The following is a 23213-nucleotide window of genomic DNA, read 5'->3' on the forward strand; positions in this document are numbered from 1 at the left end:
CTGGGGTGGACTTGATTGAGAGACTCTCTGAGGACGGGGGATGGGGGGTGAGTGGGGGGAGGGTCCCGGTCAGAGGCCAGTGAACTGTGAGGGGGTTACAGCCCCATAAACACTGGATCCCCCTCCCCTGGTGGGTGGGTCTGCCTTAGGGTGGGGAGGTTCAGCAGGCTCCCCCTCCCCTCCCCTTCTCTCCCCTCCCCCCCTCCCTCCCCCCCCCCGCCCCCCAGGGCTCTGTTCCGTTTCCTGCCCACCAGCCTTCCAGGGGCTGACCCAGCTCCCCAGACCCTTGACCCCATGAAGGAAATGCCCCAGACTGAAGCAGGCGCTCTGTTCTGGTCACTGACAGGGGGCACTTAGAGGGTACTTTTCCCCGACAGTTGCAGGGAGTAAGCCCACCCTGCGTGTCGTCCTGACCAAGTCGGATTTCTGAATGCCCCCTGGAACAACCAGACACGCACACACGTGCGTGCACACACGCACCCCATGGTGGTGAAATACATGGGTACAGGGCTCAGACAGGCCTGGGTTCCATACCTGTCCATCATTTACCAGCTGTGAACCCGGCCAAGTCCCAGACCCTCTCTGACCCTCAGTTTCCTCGTCTGCAGAGTGGCGTTTCTGAAGGCACCTGCTTCATGGGATTGTTGAAGAGCACCTGAGCCCCGGGGCACAGAGGCCCTCACGTGGTCGGCATTATTCACCAGCCAGCACCTTTCAAGTAAGGATTTTAGAAATTCTCTCTGAGCGAGGGGAGGGAGGAGGGGGTGTTGCCGAAGTATCAGCTTCCCTGTGCACCGAGGCCAAACAGAAATAGAGACAGGGATTTGGGAGGAAGAGAGAGATGGCTTTATTTTTCTGCCAGGCAGAAGGGAAGACACAGCAGTCTGCCGCCTCCAGAGCTGTGCCCTCCCTCCTTGGGAATCAGGGAAGATTTAATATGTGGGGCTAGAAGTCCGGGGTATAGGATAAGGAGCAAAGCAGTGAAGGTCTTGCATTCTTCCTTTCCTTTGCATTATTTCAAAACAGTCATAGGTGGCGTCAGGCCGCCCCAGTAATTGGGGTCCAGCAGTCTGGTAATTGTGTCCGTTTGCCTCTGGTTTATTGGCCGGTGACCTTGTTTCTGAAATGCAAAAACTACAGGGGGTGATTTCTTACCAGGGGCATATAGAATGTAAGTGCAGGGACATAATAAGGTTAGGGGGTGAGAGGCAGGGGATGTAACTCACACAGAGTTAGGGGTGATGGGTACCGAATGTAAATCACATAGTGTCAGGGAGTGAGGTTAGCCTTGTAAAGTACAAATCTAGTTACTACAAATTAGTGATGGTTAAAGTAAACCAAGGCGTGATTAACTCTTTCAGGCCAGGTTATGTTTCTTCTCTAGCCTGTTCACTGTTCCCTTTATTTCCCTTGTTCTCAGGGGAGGGAAAACTTCATTTCTATTTCTGCTGCAACAAATTCCCCACTGCTAGTTCATTCCCTCCGTATCAATGGAGGAAGGGAAACGGGCGTCGTTCTCGTCTGGCTGAGGACAAAACTTCAGTTTTGCTCCACTTGACAAACACCAGCTGTCCGGCCCAGGGGCCCATCTATCTCCTATTTCAAATCCCCCCTGAGAGACGTGAACCCCAAGAAATCTTTACTGGGAGGATGAGGGACGACGGTCTGTCTTCTGCAGCTTCCTCAGGCTGGCAAGGGGTTCGTAGACCCTACCTAGTTGGGGTCACAGAGCTCTCGCCCTGTCTTATTAAGGGCCCCAGGGTGACTTCTGTTGTTGTTTTGGCAGGATCTGTTCTGAGAAATGGCTGGAATCTTTGCATCATCATTATCTTGATGTGAACCTATTGTAATCTGGAAGAGACAGAACTTAGCAAGTAGTTTATAAAACAGAGGCCAAAGATTAATAAAAGAATTATTGTAGCTGGGGGCCCAAGCAGGATGAAGAGCCATGTAACATTTGGTAGTAATTTTGATCCTGATCTAGATAGAGTCAGTGCTTGTGTTACCCTGTCTAAAGGAATGGAGCCATTTGGTGATATATATAATTTTATGTCCTCTTCTATTAGCCCAGTTTGATTGATGTAGGTGTAACAGACCCTGTTAGAAGTATTTGGAGGCGTGACAACCTAAACATTAATAGACAAAATAGATCTCATTTCTTTTTAGGAGAATAAGCCTGAAACCCAGTCTAGGCCTGGTGCTTTGGGGAGACTTGTAGCCAGGTAGCCGGTTATCTAGTTTCATCAAAGTAGGTTTTAACCTTTGATGTGGTATTAATATATAAATAACAGGAGCTATTGGTCACTACATATGTGTTTTCTCTTTTTGTTAACATATGGTCTAAAGCAATTTTATCGTCTCAAAGTGTAATAGCTACAAGAGGAGACCTTTAAGAAGTAAGGTTGCAGTTACCAGCTGTCAGCAGACGTTGTTTTGAAATTGGCCGGTGGCATCCCATATCTAAAACAGCTCAGAAAACTCAAGTTCTTAGCAATAAAAGAACTTGCCTAAAATCACACCATAGTGTCACCGTTCATGATGTCAGTGTTTCTCTGGGTATGAGAAGATGCAAGAATTGGGGCTCGTAAGATCTTCTCCTGAAATTAGTTAACTATCTGAAAGCCTATCCTGTCAGTTTTTCCCAGAGCACAGAGTCCCTCATTTCAGCTCTCCACCCTGAAGTCCTTGTAGAGGGTGTTGAAGGTCACCAGCTACAACAGCTCATGATTTAATCCTTGTAGAAGTAGATGGCAAGTGTCAGTTTTCAGTCAGCAGGGCCCCTTTATGGTTGTAGTTTCAACCATGGTTTGGAGCATTTCCTGACCATTTTGTCCCATGGTGTTAGGAATGCTCCTTTCCAGGTCTGGTGAAGATTTTGCTGATAGGCCATTCCATGGGCTATTACTGGACTAGGTCTTTACTAGTATCCAAAAGTCTCTGGACCACCTGTCTTCCTAGTATCTTATGGTCCAGGACAGTATTCCCTCTTGTTGCTTCTTCTTATATCTAGAGTTAGACTATTGCAATCATTGATCTCATATGGAACTATATATCATCATTTTATCAGAGGCTCGGTCACACACTTGGTAACATAAGAAACAATAAATTTTTGGAAATAGGCAAAATACAAATAACATAGCTGGCAGTATTAATAAAGTCATAAGTAAGAATTCAGCCAAGAACTTCCATTAGGGGCAGCCCAGTATATCCCAGGTCGTCTGACTTAGTCTGTTCTGTACCAATCCCTATTCTTCAGGGAAATTATATATTGGCATTGTCTGTAAGGTACTCAGCCCAGTTTTTTAGTGTTACTAGACTGATTATCTTTAGTATGATTTAATTGTCCCCAGCCTTTAGAGGAGCCTTGAACCTTAAATTACCATAGCCTGGTGTTAGTTACATAAATCCATCCCATAATTGTGGGAGGTTTTATTCCTTGGCTGAAATTTTGCTTGTTGCTCTGATTGAACTTTGAGTAATAGAGGAAAATTCATATTTATGGTCAGGGTCAGAGCAGGTATTATTAATTGGTCAGGGGAGGGGATCTCATCTAGTCATATCAATAGTGGCCTGAACATGACTATAATTTTCCTTTTAAGATAAATTTCCTAAGAGTCAGCCAATTAGAGCCTTGGAGTAGAGAAATCCACTCAGGTAACCCAGAAGTACTAGACATAGGTAATTGGCCACAAACCCAACAATTGGATTGATTTTTAAAACTAGCATAGCATCCTGCCTATGATAGAAAAACATTTGATTCATATGCAAAGGTCCAAGAAGTCAAGAAAACATTGTAAATGAGCATATGAGTCAGGTCCAGGATCTTGGGTAAGCTGTCTACTTCTGATGTTGTCTTTTTCTCATCCTGATGTGAGTGTAGTTTCTCCTCTGTTTCAGCGTTGTTTTAAGGTGATTTTGAGGTCAGCCATCCTCTCTATAGGCCAGTCCAGTGCAGGGGCACTTTGTGAGTGGAAATTAATCCAAGAGTTAATTCCTTTTAGTTTTACTGTGTATGAGCTAGTTCAGAGTACCTGATAAGGGTCCTTCCATCCAGTTTGGAGATAGTCCTTTAAATTATGTCTTTTCCAGTATGTATAATCCCCTGGTTGTAGGTCGTGGGGTATCTGATCTTCATCCAAAGAAAAATTACTGAGATAAGCTTTAGAAACAAACTTAGAGTGTCCTTTAATAATTCAATTAAACTTTTTAGCAATATAACATAACTGCAAGGAACTATCTGGGAAGTGAGTCTTGGTAAACACAGACCTTAATTAACAAAACTAGAATTTAATATTCAGTAAAACAGAATTTTTTTTCTTCATTGTGAGGGCATTAACCCTGCAACCAGGGAAGGCTTTATCCCATCAAATAAAAAATAAGGTTTATCAGGGAGCCGGAAAAAGCCAAGCAGCCGTCTTGGATTTTCCGTAGCCCTGACTGTTTGATTTACAGCTATTGTTTACCCATTTTAAATTCCCTGATTTAGGAGTAGACTGTTTTCATGTTTTTTTGTTGTTTTTTTTTAAATTAATTTATTAATTTATTTATTTGTTTATTTTTGGCTGTGTTGGGTCTTCGTTTCTGTGCGAGGGCTTTTAGTTGCGGCGAGCAGGGGCCACTCTTCATCGCGGTGCACGGGCCTCTCACTATCGCGGCCTCTCTTGTTGCAGAGCACAGGCTCCAGACGCGCAGGCTCAGTAGCTGTGGCTCACGGGCCTAGTTGCTCCGCGGCATGTGGGATCTTCCCAGACCAGGGCTCGAACCCGTGTCAGACCAGGGCTCGAACCCGTGTCCCCTGCATTAGCAGGCAGATTCTCAACCACTGCGCCACCAGGGAAGCCCCTGTTTTCATGTTTTAAGGACAATCAGGATGGCAAAAGTCTGACAATGAGAGGTTAATTTAGAAGCAGAATGAACTTTATTTACGTGTGCCATGATCTTCATAGATCATTGTGAAATAATACTTATTTACTTTACCTAAGTAACAAAAGATTTTAAAAGCAAATGTAAATCACTTAAAGGCAAAGAAATTTACATAGTCTGTTATTAAAGCAGCATCCCAAGAAAACTTTGTTCTCTTAACAGAGAGAGAGAACCAAATTTCAGTCTGGTCTCAATAAACTTGGCCTGATGATTTATATAACTGTAATTTATCATCTAGGCTTTTTGCTTCCTGAAACTTTTATAAGGAGTCTCAGACTGAACTTTTAAAAGACCTCTCAGGAAAGTCACACCAAAGGCTTGTCACAGATTTCGCTTACCAGATCTAGGTGAATTCCTCCCTTTTCAAGGTCCCGAAAATACCTTGAGATTTCTGTACCTGTTAGTGAGGTAGCCTTCCTAATTTATCTGATAAAGGTGCTGGGGGCCTAAGAGTTTCCAATCTCTGGAGGGAGCAGATAGAGAGAAAAAATAAATGTTTTAATTTTACCCGTAGGTGTAAATTACCAAATTGTTGTAAACCATAAGTAGCTTGAGGAGAAGAGCTTCTTTATATCCAGTTTAGCATTATGGTCTGAAAGTCAGAAACTTGTATTTATCCAAAAGTCCTTTTTATAAATCTTCTTAAAGAGGAAGCATCTTTGCAAAAGCTTCAGAGTGAAACTGTAAGTGTCTATAATGACAAAAGACGTATGGCAAGTTTAAAAATCTGATTACAATGTAACTTACAAGGTAACTTGGTTACTGTTGTGACATATGACGCTTAAGATAATAACTAGAATTATGACTGATAACATTTTACCAGGACATATCAGAATTTTTTTGAAACTCCATATAATTTCTAGAATATCTATATTAGTAACAAGTACCATACAATCTAACCTAAGAAGATTTATTACACATTTGACAACACTTCCCATGTAATTTTATACCAAATGAACCTAATTAGTGTAACATCTCTCTTTGGGATGTTTCAGAGGCCCTTTGAAGCACCCCAAAGTTAGCTAGAGGTCAAAGAAACTTCATTACAATTTGATTTGGGAAGTTTTATCAAAAAAACAAAAGGGTTTAGAACACTCAGTCAGATAAGATCATACATTGCTGTGAAACAATTGTTTTTCACTTAGCCAAAGTGACAATAAAAGATTTAAAGGCAAATATCGAACTGATCACTTAAAAGGTAAAGAAGCTTAAAATTTGTCATCCAAGGCAGTTCAACACCTTAAGAAAACTTGTACCATGCATAAAACTCTTTTCTCAGGGTCCACTTTCCACAAACCTTTTTTATCACTTTCTGTATCCATCACTTTATTTTCCCATTCAGAAACAGCCACCTGTAAATCAGACCTACTTCCTTTTCCCTTAATAAAATGCAATTCCATTCCTCATACCTTCTTTACTAAAAACACACATCCTACTTTCCTTAAGCAACCATGAACTGTCCTTTATATCAGCACTCTGTAGATTGGTAAATGTACATCCAAATAATAACATTTAAAGAATGTGCTTTCTTATAGAAAATATCTCAGTGTGGCACCAAACACATTTTTTAATAGTTCTAAACCTTTTGTTTCTCTGTACAAGGAAGCCAATGTTCAGTAATTAATGTTTCAGTATCTTATTTTATTTGGAAATGGCCTAGTTATTTAATAACTTCCATCTTTTAACTTAATTTAGCACAACTCTAAATTTTCAAGTTGTCGAATATCTGGAGAGATCATTCTTAAGTAAATATTCCTACAACATAAGTATTCCTAAAAAGTTCACCCAAAGCTCTTATCTCATTTGCAATTTTTTTTCTTAAAAGTTTCTTCACATCGAGTTATTTTCATTGCTGACAAATTTGTAACAGATATAATAAGATCTTATTTAGTTTATATTAAACCTAGGCACAATAAAAGTATTATACTTAATGTTGATGGCTCTAAAGACATGTCTATATTAATTAGATTAACAAACAAACATTAATACCAGGTTTTAATTTAATACTGAATATTTCCCAGGTCACATGAACCTGAAATTTATTTAATTTTTCTTGTATTTAGAATTGTTTGATTTGTATGTGCTTACTTTTCTTTTAAGCCAATTAAATAGAGCTCATTTACAAATTAACCTCAGCAATATTATCCAAAGACAGAAACATATACTGAGACATACACAGATATCCAGACAGACAGAGATCTCATAGTTTCCACTTGAGATTTAAAATGTCTCTTTGCCTCTTTTTTTTTTTTTTTTCTTGGCTTGAAGTTCTACTAATTAACCCAAGGCTGAAGTCTCAGGCAAAGTGGGCTGTGTTTGTAGCTCAAGGAAACGATAAGAGTTAACTTCAAGCTTTGTCCTAGGCGTATTTTTGTTCTCTCAGGGTCAGAATTTTGAAGAAAAGTATTTTAACAAGCTAGCTTTTTCTAATTGCACATGCAAAAAGAACTGGTTTTGCACTTTTAAGAAAAGCTTTATTTTAACCAGTTTTCTCCAGAGCCTAAAGAGTATTGTGGCCATACTGTCAAAAATCATCTTTCTTTTTCTGTGGTCATGGTTTCACAGCTAAAATTTAAACCAGATAATGCTCAAATTGGCTCTGATAACAGGGGCAGACTGGCTGATAAAATGTTGTCCCAGCAGGGATTGTCCCTCTGGGGAGGTGCGGTCTTAGTTTGATCAGAAGAATATGCGAAGTAAGGGAACTTGCAGGACTTGGGGAACCTTCCCACTCCCCTGAGAGTTGGGAGAAGTTAGAAGAGGATCATTTAGAATGTCAGGAGACTTTTGTTTCTTTTCTTTTCTTTCTTTTTTTTTTTTCCTGATTCCTCAGGCTTTTGATTATGGAGCTACCTACAGCAGGATTATAATAAAAGGGGCATAAAGTCCTGAACATAAGGGAACCTCAGTCCATTTTTCCCATCCTGTGGCAATAAAGATCTAATTGTAGGAGACCCATTTTCAGGCCATTTTTCTTTGTCATTGGATCATAGCTATAGGTCCACCAGTCATTCAAAATTTTCCCTAAGTGTTCCCAGGTGGGTGGAACCTTAGAGGAAGCGCTTCCCATTTTGGCTCGAGCAGTTGGTAACAGACGTTTGATATTAGCACGCTCAAATCAAAACATAAACCTTCACCTCATCAGCTGGAAGTCACACATAAAACATAAACCATAAAAGGAAACAGCAAAGGGATGCTCAAAAAAGAAAAAGAGAAACATATGGCGGAGACCCGCCCAAACGTGATTTCCGAGTCCCACTCGACCTGGACCGTTGCCCCAAAGCGGCGTCTTACATCAGAATCTCCCTTTGCAGGGAGCATTCCACATCAGGATTTCCCTTTGCAGAGAAATCCTCAAATTGGTACCTTAGTTCCCCTTAAGGGGACCGTCCAAGGTCACGGAGCGCAGTCCGGGAGACTCACCGTAGGTGCTGACGGGTGCGTCGCGACTTTCCTACGCCCTCTTTCTGATCCTCCAATATTCAGTGTTTTCTCGGAGCGGAAGTCCAGGCCGGCGCGGCCAAGAGAAGAGAAGGTGTCCTCAAGGCAAAAGGAGCCTCGGCAGCTGCTAGGTCAGCCTCTCCCCCGTCCTCCGCCGCAGCCTCGGAGCTCCGCCGCCGAGTCGACAGGCCGGGTGTGATGGGGCACAGCCCTGCGGCAGGGACTCCCTGGCGATCCGGCCTCAGAGAAATCCTCCAACCCTCCGCTCTCCCGAAGGAGCCTGGCGTGCAGAGAGATATCCCCGAGCTTCCGATCAAGCCGAGGGGCCCTGCGGGGCTGCCTGCCCGCCAGCAGACCCCGGACGAGCCCCCATTTTGTTGCCGAAGTATCAGCTTCCCTGTGCACCGAGGCCGAACAGAAACAGAGACAGGGATTTGGGAGGAAGAGAGAGAGATGGCTTTATTTTTCTGCCAGGCAGAAGGGAAGACACAGCAGGCTACCGCCTCCAGAGCTGTGCCCTCCCTCCTTGGGAATCAGGGAAGATTTAATATGTGGGGCTAGAAGTCCGGGGTATAGGATAAGGAGCAAAGCAGTGAAGGTCTTGCATTCTTCCTTTCCTTTGCATTATTTCAAAACAGTCATAGGTGGCGTCAGGCCGCCCCAGTAATTGGGGTCCAGCAGTCTGGTAATTGTGTCCGTTTGCCTCTGGTTTATTGGCCGGTGACCTTGTTTCTGAAATGCAAAAACTACAGGGGGTGATTTCTTACCAGGGGCATATAGAATGTAAGTGCAGGGACATAATAAGGTTAGGGGGTGAGAGGCAGGGGATGTAACTCACACAGAGTTAGGGGTGATGGGTACCGAATGTAAATCACATAGTGTCAGGGAGTGAGGTTAGCTTTGTAAAGTACAAATCTATTTACTACAAATTAGCAACATGTTAAAGTAAACCAAGGAGTGATTAACTCTTTCAGGCCACGTTATGTTTCTTCTCTAGCCTGTTTATTGTTCCCTTTATCTTCCTTGTTCTCAGGGAAGGGAAGACTTCACTTCTCTTTTTGCTGCAACAGAGGGAAGGGAGCCAGGCGTGTGTGTGTGTGTGTGTGTGTGTGTGTGTGTGTGAACACCCCGTGGATCATAAATGCAGACTCGCTGTGTCTATACTCGCCTGTGGCTCTGTGTCCAGTCCCCACCCCTGTGAAGCCTCGGGAAGGTTGCAGATGGACAGCCCGGCGAGTCCTCCGTTTCAGGCCGTGCCGGGCCTCCCTGTAATAAAGACCTGTTTCTTCCTGGCCGCACACTTGGCCTGGAGACTGAGGGCTCCCTGAGCAATTCTGAGCTCCCGCCTGCCCGCCCTGGACACACTCGGGCCTTCTGTTTGGCCACAGCGGCCTGTGGGACACTCACAATGCGGCCCTGTTCTTCCCTCGGCTCAGCCCCCGCCCCTGCGGCCTCTCTGGGAGGAGGTTCTGCGAGCTGGGGGCGGCTGCCTTTACCGGTTTCCAGGAAGACACGCGCGCTGCGTGTGGCTGGAGACGGGGCACCTCCCCGTTGGCAGCCCCTTGGAATTAGGGGGTGATTTGTTAAGGGCAAAACACGTGTTCCTCAGGCAGGGCCGCCAGTCAGCTCGCTCAAGGGCAGGCTTCCCTCTGAGCCTGGCACATGCCGAGCCCACTCGGACGCTGGGCCTTTGCATGGGCTGTTCCTCTGATCTTCGCGGGGCTGCCCCTCGGTGGCCTGCAAGCCTGAGCTTAAGCCGTTCCTCCTTGGGTTGGGATCTGCCGCTATTGACTGCTGTCTGTCTCGCGGCCCTGTTGGATTTTCCCCATTTATTTAGCATCTGTCTTGTCCCTCGAGACGGTGAGCTTCACGGATCAAAGAGCTGTCTTGTTCATGCCCCGTCCCCAAAGCGCAGCACGGTGCCTGGCTCAAGAACGCCACAGTCGAATCTAAAATATGACACAGATGAACGTATCTATGAAACAGAAACAGACTCCCAGACATAGAGAAGAGTCCTGTGGTTGCCGAGGGGGAGGGGGTGGGGGAGGGATGGAGTGGGAGTTTGGATGAGCAGGTGCAACTACTGTATAGAGAACGGGTCAACAACAAGGTCCTACTGTAGAGCCCAGGGAACTATATTTAATATCCTGGGATAAACCATACTGGAAAAGAATATATATATCTGTATAACTGAATCACTTTGTTGTATAGCAGAAATTAACACATTGTACATCAACTATACTTCACTAAAATTAAAAAAAAAAAAAAAAAAAAGACCGCAGTCAAGATTTACTAGATGAACGAATGAATAAACCAACCACCCTATTGAGAAATCAACCTATGAGTCAGTAAGGCCTGGATTCAATGGATCAATTACTGCGTTAATGAGATCAGGGCACCCAGGGTGGAATCCTTGCCTGATACGTCTGTCTTTAATCATCTGACCTTCCCCACTTCACCTCTAAGCCCTTCCAGGGCAGTGGAGAGGTGGGGGGTGCACAGATGGAGCTAAAGCCGCGAGAGACGGAGACAGGCAGGAAAAGAGGCCGGTGCTTCCCCGGAGGAGCGGGGACTGGGAATGGGGCTCTCAAGGGAGGGCTGGTCAGGGAAGGCTCCCTGGGGGAGGTGAGACAACCCCTGGGTGGAATCCCAAGAGAGGTACTGCTGTTCAGCAGGGGGTGGGAGCTGTGTGGAGCTAGCCTTGGGCTCAGCAGGGTTGGTGCAAGAACGAGGCCTGGATTTGCTCTGCACGGTCTCAAGAAAACCAGGGTCAGTGGTGGAAGCCCAGGAGGACCCATTTCATTTCAACACAGGGGGACGTGTCCCAGGACAGCGCCATGCAAAGATGGAATGAACTGCCAGAGGAAGGAATGAGCTCTCTGTCCCTGGAGGTACGTAAAGCTGCATAAGGAGAGGAGTGAGGGGTTAGCCTAGGCAGGAAAGCTGCAAAATCTGTTCTAATCCAGAGAATCTACAGATCTATAATAGAAAGCTGTCTAATACAGGCAGAAGAGGTATTTATCAGGTAATATCCATACACTACTAATATAAATATGCATACAGATGATCATCACAGTTTTGTTTTGTTTTTTTAATAATGGAAAACATCCTGTCTCCTAAATTCCACCTTTTGAAAGTTATCTTTATGCAATCAGCATGTGTGTATTCAGGCCCTTGGCTATAAGAATGCTCAATGCAGTATTGTTTGCAACAGAGGAAAAATTGGAGACAGCCTGAAAGTTCATTTATATGTTTATTTTCTGTCTCCCTCTAGATTGAGCTCCAAGAGGGTGGGCCCTTGTCTGTCTCATTCACTGCTCTATCTGTCGTATCTAGTGGGTATATGAGATACAATGCAATCTTTTTTTTTTAATTTTTGTATTCTTTGACGAGAGGGAGGGAAAGGGAGAGAGAAATGCAAGAAATGCATCAAAATGTTAACAGCGATTGTTCCTGGGAGATGGAATTAAAGGTAATTTTTGTTTTATGCTTTGTTGTACTATCTACAAAAAACATGTATGATATTTATAATGTGAAAAAACTTTAAGTAAAAATAGAATGACATCAGGGTAAAAAAAATTGCTTCATTTGCTGAGCTCTGAGAATGGATTTTTAAAGCCAAACTGAATCGCGTAAGACTATCAGAACGTCCCTGGTGGCAGCCTTTTGCCATCTGGCTAGGATAACACAAGAACAATCCAACTCATCTGGGTGGGGAAGAAAATAATTTGCAGTTTCGCAGTGGCCGCCCCTAAAACCATGCCCTCCTCCCAAGGTGGCTCTTTTATAAACTCCTTTGGCTGCAGACTTGACGTTTATCTGTGCAAACAAGGCATCATGCTGTTTGGGTATTCCAAAGCACTTCTGCTCAAGGCAGATAACAAAACACAGATAACTCCACCAACAGGTCTCTGCCTTTGAATTTGTCTTCCAAAACAAGCAAGCCCTCTCACTGTTTGGGGAGAAACCAACCTGTTGCGAATTGTTCAAGACTGTGAGATGGCCCTCTCCATTCCTCCAGGGCCAGAGGGATTAGCTTCCACGCGGGGCTGCTCAGAAGGATGGCGCCCACCCGCTAGAAGTCACCACCACCACTTATCATCTGGGAAGGTACAGAGCTCCCTATCACTGGAGGTGTGCAAGCCAAGGCGGGGAAACTCCTTGTCAGGGGCATTATATAGGGAATTCGAGGGTCAGGTTAGGGGCCGTGCCAAGGGCTGAATTGTGTTTCCCCCAAATCCAGATGCTGCAGCCCTAACCCCCTGTACCACAGAATGTGCCTCTATTTGGAGATGGACCTTTAAAGAGGTGATCAAGTTAAAATGAGGTCACTAGGGTGGGCCCTAAGCCAATAGGACTGGTGTCCTCATAAGAAGAGGAGATTAGGACCCAGACACACACACAGAGAAGGTGATATGGAGATACAGGGAGAAGACAGCCATCTGTAAGCTGAGGAGAGAGGCTGCAGAACAACCCTGCCTTCACCTTGATCTTGGACTTCCAGCCTCCAAAACTGTGAGAACATGAGTTTCTGTTGTTTAAGCCCTGTCTCTGTGGTCCTGTGTTATGGCGGCCCTGGCAGAGAGGGTACCAGTGTCTCCACTGTCCGGGTGAGAGAGCCGTGCTGGTGGGGCGGGAGGAGGGCGAAGTGATATGCCCAGGGTCCCACAGCTACTGGCAAGTCCAGATTCTAATCCAGGCAGACCTGCCCCAAGTCTTTCTGCTGTACTTGTGATTCGCCATGACGGACGCCCTAGCAGGACTTTGTACAAGATTCTAGAACTGTCTAGAGGAGGAAGGGGACTTGGGGACACCCAGGGAAGCCTTCCTAGAAGAGGTGTCGCTTAAGCCAGGCTTGGAGGAATAAACCCTCAGCAGGGGGGAGGAGGAGGCCAATCATCCTCCAGGACAGCACAGAACCTCCTGCCAATCCCAGGGCTCGGCTCCCGGGAGCGTGTGCACGTGCTCGCACATGACAGGATGTCCTGTCACGTTGCACAGAGAGAAGCACGTGCAGACACCACCCAGCCCGGCAGTGGGCTCCCAGGTTCTGACTCCTGGAAAGAGGCCTGGTTCAAATCGCAGCCCTGCCTCTTTCTGGCTGTGTGCTCTCAGAGGAGTTACACAGCCTCTCTGAAAAAACTGTTGAAGGTAAACTCCCTTCACAGGATGCATTCGTTCCTCAGGTGTGTATTTCTCCAGCACCTGCTAGGCGCCAGGCGCTGCTGTAGGCACCGAGGAAAGAGCGGGGGGACAGAGTGCTGCTCAAGTGGACCTATCGTGCTAGCGAAGGACCCACAGGGAGGAGGGGAATGCAGCCACGTGGCCAGGGAGGCCTCTCTGCAGAGGCGGACTCTGCAGAAGTCTGTGGGTGGAGACGAGCAACAGACAGCGATGAGGGCGCAGCGCTCACCGGCCGGCCAGCATCCGTGCTGTTATTTCGAGTCACCCCTCCTCCTTCTCCTGCTGCTGCAGCTTCCGTCCGGCCACTCCTAGGATCGCCCATCCCAAGCATCTCTCCAAACCACCCGCTACTTTCTTGACATCAAATCCAAGAAACAAGCCCTCCTCTTGGCTTAAACCTGAAGTGCTAGTGACCAGAAGGGACCTCAGAAAGGACCGCACGTCTCTCTCACCTCCAATGAGCTCCTCGTTTGCCCCGACCTGGAGGCCAGGGGCCCCTGTCTGGTGTCCCTGTTGTTGAAGAAATGGCTTCCCAGGGAGCTGGCACCCCGTATTGGAGGGAGGCTGAGGCAGCCACCCGGCTCTGATGAGCCCTGCTCAGATCCCAGGGCTGGTTCCCCTGCCAGGGTGACAGAGCCATTCCCGCAGCTGGGGGTGGGCAGAGTGCTCCAGGGGAAGCTGGAACCAGGCCAGTCAAGGAGAGGCAGGCAAAGGAGCCCACTAGCTCTCTCTGGGTTCTCGCTTTTCTTTCAAAGCCTCCAGCCCATTGCCCGGGGTGGGGGCAAGGTGCACTCAGCCTGCTGGAAAAGTCCAGGCTTCCTTCTTGCCAGCTGCCTCCTTCTTGGAGAAGCCTCCATGACTGGAAAAGCCAGGGTGCTCGGAGCCAGGTGGGACCTGAAGATCAAACCTACCAAGCCCTTTCCCTATTTTTACATCAAGTTGTTTGGGAACTTTTGGTTGTTGAGTTGTAATAGTTCTTTATATAGTCTGGATTTTAATTTCTTATCAGATGTATGATCTGCAAATATTTTCTTCCATTCCATGCGTTGTCTTTTCACTCTGTTGATGGTGTCCTTTGATGCATAAAAGTTTTTAATCTTGATAAAGTCCAATGTACCTATTTTTTTTGTTGTTGTCTGTGCTTTTGGTGTCATATCCAAGAAATCATTGCCAAATCCAATGTCATAAAGCTTTTCCCCAATGTTCTCTTCTAAGCGTTTTATAATTTTAGGCCTATGTTTAGATCCATTTTGAGTTAATTTTCGTATATGGTGTTAAATAAGGGTCCGACTTTTTCGTTTGTATGTGGATATTCAGTTTTCCCAACACCGCTTGCTAAAAAGACTGTCCTTTCCCCACTGGATGCTCTTGAAACTCTTACTGAAAATCATTTGCCCATGTATTTGAGGTTTTATTTCTCGGCTCTCTATTCTATTCCATTGGTCTACATGTCTGTCTTTAAGCCATTACCACGCTGTTTTGATAACTGGAGTTTTATAATAAGTTTTGAAATCAGGAAGTGTGAGACGTCTAACATTGTTCTTTTTCAAGATTGTTTTCACTATTCAGGGTCTGTGAGATTCTATATGAATTTTAGGATGGATTTTTCTATTTCTATAATAAATGTTATTGGGATCTTTGTGGGAATTGCACTGACTCTGTAGATCACTTTGGATAGTATTGATATCTTAACAATATTAAAGGTAAATTTTTTTAAATGGCCTTTAGTCATGCAGCTGCTGTGGAAAACAGTTTGGCAGTTCCTCAGAAAGTGAAACAGAATTACCAGATGACCCAGCAATTCCACTCCTAGGTATGTACCCAAAAGAACTGAAAGCAGGAATCAAACAGATACTTGTACAACAGTGTTCAGCATTATTCACAACAGCCAAAAAGATGGAAGCAGCCAAAGCATCCATCAGCAGATGAATAAACAAAACATGGTCAATCCATATGATGGAATATTATTCAGCCATAAAGAGGAATGAAGTTCTGACACATGGTCAATCCATATGATGGAATATTATTCAGCCATAAAGAGGAATGAAGTTCTGACACATGGTCAATCCATATGATGGAATATTATTCAGCCATAAAGAGGAATGAAGTTCTGACACATGGTCAATCCATATGATGGAATATTATTCAGCCATAAAGAGGAATGAAGTTCTGACACATGGTCAATCCATATGATGGAATATTATTCAGCCATAAAGAGGAATGAAATTCTGACACATGGTCAATCCATATGATGGAATATTATTCAGCCATAAAGAGGAATGAAGTTCTGACACATGGTCAATCCATATGATGGAATATTATTCAGCCATAAAGAGGAATGAAGTTCTGACACATGGTCAATCCATATGATGGAATATTATTCAGCCATAAAGAGGAATGAAGTTCTGACACATGGTCAATCCATATGATGGAATATTATTCAGCCATAAAGAGGAATGAAGTTCTGACACATGGTCAATCCATATGATGGAATATTATTCAGCCATAAAGAGGAATGAAGTTCTGACACATGGTCAATCCATATGATGGAATATTATTCAGCCATAAAGAGGAATGAAGTTCTGACACATGCTACAAAATGGATGTACCTTGAAAACACCATGCTAAGTGAAATAAGCCAGTCACAAAAGAGCAAATACTGTGTGATTCTACTTATATGAGATACCTAGAATAGACAAATTCACAGAGGCATAAAGTAGAATAGAGGTTATGTGGGGTGGAGGGCAGGGAGGAGTGGGGAGTTATTATTCAGCGTGTCAGAGTTTTTGTTTGGGATGATGAAAACAGTTGCGGAAATAAATAATGGTGATGGTTGCACAACATCAGGCTATTATAATTTTTTTAAGTGTTTTTTTTTTAAATCTTGTTTTTCTCTTAGGCAAATTAAAAGTTCAGCAAAATGCAAATAAGTGTGCTCCTGCTGGGGTGAGATGAGAGGTGAATTTTTTCTTTCTTTTCCTATTTTATTTTATTTTTTATTTTATTTTTTGGACGTGCCACCCGGCTTGTGGGGTCTTAGTTCCCTGACCAGGGATCGAACCTGTGCCCCCTGCCGTGGACGTGCTGTGTCCTAACCACTGGACCGCCAGGGAATTCCCTTTCTTTTCCTGTTTAAAAAATGTTGATGTGCTTTATTGTATTGCTTTTGTAATAAACTCTATGTACGTGTAATTGTCAACACATCCAATGGAGCTACTTTCCTTATCACCTTCCCACCATTCCAGCCCGATCCCAGATACCTGGGACCTAAGCTTATCCCAGGTGCACAGTATGCAGTTGACAACTGTCCTTTCTTGTTATTCTGAGCCAACAAGACTCAGGCAGGGAACAAGGCACACAGGTGAAAGCGCAGGCCTGACCTCCCCACATCTTGGTGACTCAGTGGCTATAATCGCGTCTCCTCCTCCCAGCCCCTGCCCCGCACAGATCAGCCTCCAGGGTGGGGAGGAGGACCACAGAGAATGTCTGTTTCCCCACAGGCTGGGAATGGCCGTCTCCACCCAGACGCAGATTCCTGAAAACACCGTGGCAAGGAAGCTCTGATGAAATGGGAAGGCACCCCGTGTCAGCTATCAGTAATGCCACCACGGAACAAGATCTGCAGGCTCGTCAGCCCCGTGGCTTCCCGATCAGGGGAGGAGAAAAGGTTTGGGAGTCCATTTAGGGCTGCTGACTCTGTGTCTCCCCACCAAGGACATTTTGTTTAAGACTTTCATCTAGCGGCTTCCCTGACGGTCCAGTGGTTAAGACTCCGCACTTCCACGGCAGGGGGCACAGGTTCGATCCCTGGCCGGGGAACTAAGATCCCACATGCCGCCTTGCCATGCGGCGAGGCCAAAAAATAAAAATAAATAATAAAAAAAGACTTTCCTCGGGGCTTCCCTGGTGGTACAGTGGTTGAGAATCTGCCTGCCAATGCAGGGGACACGGGTTCGAGCCCTGGTCTGGGAAGATCCCACATGCCGCGGAGTGACTAGGCCCATGAGCCACAGTTACTGAGCCTGTGCGTCTGGAGCCTGTGCTCCGCAACAAGAGAGGCCGCGATAGTGAGAGGCCCGCGCACCGCGATGGAGAGTGGACCCCGCTTGCCGCAACTAGAGAAAGCCCTCGCACGGAAACGAAGACCCAACACAGCCAAAAGTAAATAAATTAATTAATTTTAAAAATTAAAAAAAAAAAAAAAAAAAAAAAGACTTTCCTCTAGAGTCACCATTATTTCCTAAAAGAAAAAAACATTTAAACATAGGAAGGACTTGACCTCAGGAGAGGGAAAATAAGAAAGGAGAGTTGTCAACTGCACACTGTTTCCAAAATAATTTTGAAACAATGTATCTTAACAGTTCGTTTGAAACAACCCAAGTAGTCATTGCCAGATGAATAGGTAAACAAAATGTGGGCTAGCCATACAATGGGATAGTATTCCCGCAGAATCCTGACACATATGAAGATGTGCATGAACCTCAAAAACCTGATGCTCAGTGAAAGAAGCTAGACACAAAGCGCCACGGACTGTATGATTCCATTTATCAGAAATGTCCAAAATAGGCAAATCGATAGAAACAGGGAGTAGGTTGGTGGTTGCCAGGGGCTGGGGGAGGGAGGAATGGGGAGTGACTGTTAATGGGTACAAGGTTTCTTTTGGGAGTGATGAAAATGTTCTAGAATTAGACAGTGGTGATGGTTGCACAGACTTGTGAATATGTCAAAAACCACCGAACTGTGTACAGTACTTTAAAATAACAAATTCTATGTTTTGTGAATTATACCTAAATTAAAAGTACGGTTTAAAAAAGTAAATGTAGGAAAACAGTTTGTGAATGTACCCAAATGACAGCCTTGAGTTTATCTTGTGATTCTCGAGGCACAGAGCACTGGGAACCCTCTTCACTGACTGTTCATCTTGAGTTGTTCTGCTGCACGGATTTTGTAACTGTTACAAATCCATTTTCACAGATATGATTAATCAAAATAGAAGTGAGAGAGCTCACTTGTCCACTCAAGGCAGGATATTCTGAGCTGTCAGTGGTCGAGGGCTGGTGGGATGGGGTCAACCTGGCAATCCTGGTCCGCCCTGAACTTGGCAGAGGGCAGAGAGGGGTGGCCAGGTACGGACCACGGCAGCGGCGCACTCAGATGGACGTCCACGTCTGGACGTCTTCAGCGTGGATGGTGGGCACTGCTCCTTTGGCCGTGTCCGTGCCGCTGTCCTGGGAAGCCCCTTCTGCCCGCCCCTCCCCGGATCCCCTGAGGCTGTCCACGGATCCTCCGTCCACCATCCTGTTGGGAGTGGATTTTTGGTGTCCAGCGTAAACCGGCAGCTGCATGTCACACGGGGACCAACAGGGAGCTGCAGGGTCGCACAAGGCAGTGGGCCCACCACGCAGAAACCCCGCGTAGAGGCTCTCTGAAGGCTGGGGCCCTGGCTGCCCGTCTGGGTTGCAGAATGAATGGGCGGGGGGAGGCAGAATCAGCTCTGAAGCAGGGGTTGTGCAGCCCCTGCAGGCAGACATCCACCCTGCTGAAGCTCTAGGAGGTCTCAGGACCCCTCCCGGCGATTAGGGGTACTTGTGGGCCGCGGCACCAGCAGCCTCAGGGGACAGAGTCCCAGGCATGCGCCTGCCTGGTCTGTTCTCACCTCCCCGGCAGACGGGAGCCCTAGGTCATGCCAGCCACGTGTACGTGGGGCTGAGTTGAGCACGGGCACATGTGCAGTCGTGAGTGATGGTGAGTGTGAGTGTGTGAATGCCGCGTGTGCATGAAGGGTGTCGATGGGCACGTGTGTGTTTGCTGGGGAGCGAGAGAGAGTGTAAGGCTTTTCCACGGCTGGGGACAGGGCTGGGAACAGGGAGGAGGGGGCTGCTGGTGGGCTGCAGGGGGTCTCCCCATCTCCAGCAGCTGCCCAGGCTTCCGTGTGCTCTGGCAGGGCTGCCAACCCTTGGTGGCCAGGCTCTTCTCTCCAGGCCGCCTCTCCCTCCTCCCTTCCCCGCCTACACCCCACCTCCACCCCCGGGCGCCCCGTAGTCTCTCTCTCTGTCTCCGGCCCTGTCTGTGGGCCTTCCGACCTCCATCTCTCTCCTTTCCCCCCCTCCCCACCTCCGTCTGTCTCTCTGTCTCTGTCTGTCTCTCTCATTCACCTCCCCTGGAAGGAAGGGCTGGCCCAGGCCCTGCCAGGCTCTCTGGCGGCAACAGTCCAGCTGTTCGCAGGTTTTAGGGGGCCCCAATGACTGCATTCAGGCGGATGGGCCACTCTGGGTGTGGGGACAGACACGATAATTAAAGAGCGTGCCGGCAGCCAGCACAGCTGGCACCGGGGTGCCCGGGAGAGTGAATGAAAGGGAGCTGTCTGCTCTGGACGCCCCACGAGCCCGCCCACGGAGCCTGGAGCTCCAGAGAGCCCAGACCAAGAACCTGCAGGAGCGCAGCCTTGTGTCTGCTCACCTTCCCACCCACAGAGCCCCGTGCGCGCCCCGGACACACTGCGGTCACAACCCCATCTCATGGGTGGGAAGACTGAGGCCGAGAGTCAGTGGATGGCCTGAGGCCACACAGCACAGCGAGGGCCGTCGAGACTGGGGAGAGCCCCACTCACCTCGTGAGTGAGGGGAAGGCCTGGTAGCCGAGGGGGACTGTCCACCCTTCAGTCACCAAACGTCCCCTGACGCTTCCATCACCACCTAAGAGGCCCGACTAAGTAACCTCCCAGAGCTGAGTTCTCTCCCTGGGAAGAACTCTGAGTCGGATATAAAGATACTGAAAAGTTCTCCACCCTGTGTCATTCACTCACTCATTCATTTATTCCACGAACACTCACTGGGCCCTCCCAAACCCCAGGTGTGCGTTGGGCCCTGGGGACCCACAATGAACCTGGACTTGAGAAGTGGTGATGGGGCGGCCATGGGGCCCTCCAAGGCCCAGCCTAAGGCCGCTGCCTCAGGAAAGCCTTGCCTGACCCCTCCCCAAGCCCCCGGGCCCTTCCACCTGCCTTTTGGTGGAGGGCGCTGCCTGCGGCTGTCCGTCTGTGTCCCCTGGCCTGTGGCCTCGTGGGCCTGGCATGGGGCCTGCCCACGGCAGTAGCTCAACAGTGTTGTCTGTATAAGGGGTGCTGACAGCATCTTCTAGGTGAAATGCGAGGGTTCACGCACGGGTGAGGGGTTATGAGAGTTAGCGCTTCAGACTGGCGGGGGAGGGAGGGGGCAGGGGCAGGGGTGGCTTCGGGAGGCCAGGGCAGTGGCCTGGCCTTGGACCGCGAGGACGCTGCTTCTGACTTGGAGCTGCCCCAGACGGGCCCTGCCCTCCTGCGCTGACCTTGGCCTTTCCCGGAGGCCGGCCACCCCCCCACCGCAGAGCCTAGGGATGCACTCGTGCTAGATGTTCACAGACGGGGAACCTGAGGTTCAAAGAAGTCATCGGTCCAGATCCACAGCTGCCCAGAAGCAGAACTGGAATTCAAATCCAGATGTGTCTGACTTCTCCCACTGAATGAAACGCCTCCCGTGGGTCAAGCCTAACAAAGTAATAATAATAGTAGCAACAGCAACAACGGTCCTCTGCAGATGAGCTTCCCGTGTTTAAACGCACTTTCTCTGGGACTTCCCTGGCGGTCCAGTGGTTAGGACTCCGCTCTCCCACAGAAGGGGGCCCCGGTTCAATCCCTGGTCAGGGAACTAAGATCCTGCACAACGCATGGTGTGGCCAAAAAGCTAAAATTTAAAAAGATAAATAAACACATGCACTTTCTCAAACTTTATCTCCCTGGAAGCTCACTGCAGAGCTGTAGGGAAACAGGCTCAGAGGGGCCGCACTGGGCCCATTCCCCCTCTCGGGAAGCGGCAGATCCAGCGCACGGGAGGCCGGGCCGGTTCCTGGGCGGAGCTGCGTCAGGACAGCTGGGCAGGGAAGGGCCTCCCACCCACGCTGCAGGCGCTGAGGCAGCCCTCCCGCTCCCCCCCGGCGGCCAGCCAGCCGCGACTGCCTGCAAACTCACTGGGAGGCCTGGACATCAGGGTGGGAGTAACAGCCCCCGGGAAGCGGGGGAGCAGCGCGGTCACACACTCCTGCCCAGCACACCCCCTCCTCCGCTCGGGCTGCGTGTTCCAGCCAAGCTCGTGTGCAAAGCCGCCAGGGTCCATCCTGCTCTGACCTGTTTTCCTGGCAGCTGCTGTCAGGGTTAGGTCAGGCCAGCCCTGGGTGTCCTGCCAAAGCAGAGGTGGCCGTGGGGTCAGATGCAGCGTCCTCTGCCCTCCCTGCCTTTGCACACCCCGTCCCGTCCACGGCCGAGAAGTCTTCTTTCTCCTCTCGGCTCTCTTGTCAAACTCTGACCCAGCTGTCGCAACCCTGCCGAATGACACCATCTCCAGGAAGCTTCTGGACTCCCCCAGGTGGAATTAGTCTGGCAGCTCTGACCCTGCTGTTATTGTCATTACGGGTTTAGCCATCTCTCTGGCCGTCCTGGTTACAGCAGAGGTCCCCAACCCTGTCGGGCGGTTTGACTCACTCTTTTTCCTGGGGGGGGGGGGGAGGGCACTTTAAATCAGGGCATGTGAGGGTATGGGGGTTCCAGACTCAAGTGTGGGTCACGCAGAGAGAGAGAGAGAGCTACAGAGATGTCCAGTCAGATCGAGGGGCTCAATGGCCACTTCACGATGGGAGGAGGCCTGGCTGCCACCACACAGCCCAGAATCCAACAGCCTCTGCTGCGATGGGTCAGGGTGCCCAGCTCTGCCCGGCAGCTCAGCTGACCCCTTAAGAAGCTCAATTTCCTTGAATAAGCAGACATCAGACATACTCTGGTCCACGCATGGTTCACTTGCTCCCCTTGGCAGTCTTGCAAGGTGGGTAGTACCGCTGTACCCATTTTACAGATGCGGAAACTGTGGGGGGGGGCACAGAAAGGTCAGGAAGCTTGCTCGAGGTCACACTGCTAGTATGTGGCAGAACTGGGATTGCAGCTCCGGCCCTCTGGTGCTGCTGCCCATCTCCTTCACGAAAGCCCTTTGTTCATCACCGAGGACCAGCTCCCCCTGGAAATCAGAACCCAGAGCAGGGAGGGCAGGCGTGGGGACCAGGAGCACTGGTGTCAAATGTGACAGTCCAGCCTCCATCGGCCAGCATCCTTCTGCTTGTGTGGCTTTAGGCAAGTTGCTTAACCTCCCTGGGCCTCAGATGTCTCCGTTCTAGAATAAGAATAGGACAATACCACCCATTCAGCATGCACTGAGCACCTCCTGGGTGCCGGACCCAGTTCCAGAACCCGGGAACACAGGCGTGATCAGGACAGGCAATACTGTCTCCCCAGGAGGTGGGAAGGACAGAGCTGCGGACGTACCTCGTCCACCGCAGCCAGGACGAACACCTTCAGAGGTGGGCGGCTCTGTTCAGTGCTCCACCGGGTCTCGCAGATTGTGCCTGAGGAGAGTGAGGGTTTGGACGATGCAGGGGGGAGGGGATGCCAGGTGGGAGCAGTGCATAAGCAGAGGCAAGGTGGCCGGGATGGGGGGGCAGCCCGGGGTGAGGTGCCCCTGCTCTAGGTGCTGAGCGCGAGGCCCTGGGGTTGCAGTGTCCTCTCTGTATCCCTGGGGCGGGGGTGAGGTGACAAGTGGCCGCGTCAGGCTGGCAGTCCCTGGGCATGTCCCTCGGCGCTGGAA

The 23213-nt window shown here is 48.3% G+C and overlaps 1 long non-coding RNA gene across 1 annotated transcript; it reads left to right on the forward strand.

The window, feature by feature from the left end:
- The first annotated feature begins 637 nt into the window (after window positions 1-637).
- On the forward strand, window positions 638-11772 carry LOC132366682 (uncharacterized). The gene is made up of 3 exons (XR_009503494.1): window positions 638-718; window positions 11178-11255; window positions 11639-11772. It is a non-coding gene; the product is annotated as an uncharacterized LOC132366682 (long non-coding RNA).
- Window positions 11773-23213: the final 11441 nt, after the last annotated feature.

Source organism: Balaenoptera ricei, chromosome 5 (genome assembly GCF_028023285.1).
Source record: "Balaenoptera ricei isolate mBalRic1 chromosome 5, mBalRic1.hap2, whole genome shotgun sequence".
Classification (NCBI taxonomy): Eukaryota; Metazoa; Chordata; class Mammalia; order Artiodactyla; family Balaenopteridae; genus Balaenoptera; species Balaenoptera ricei.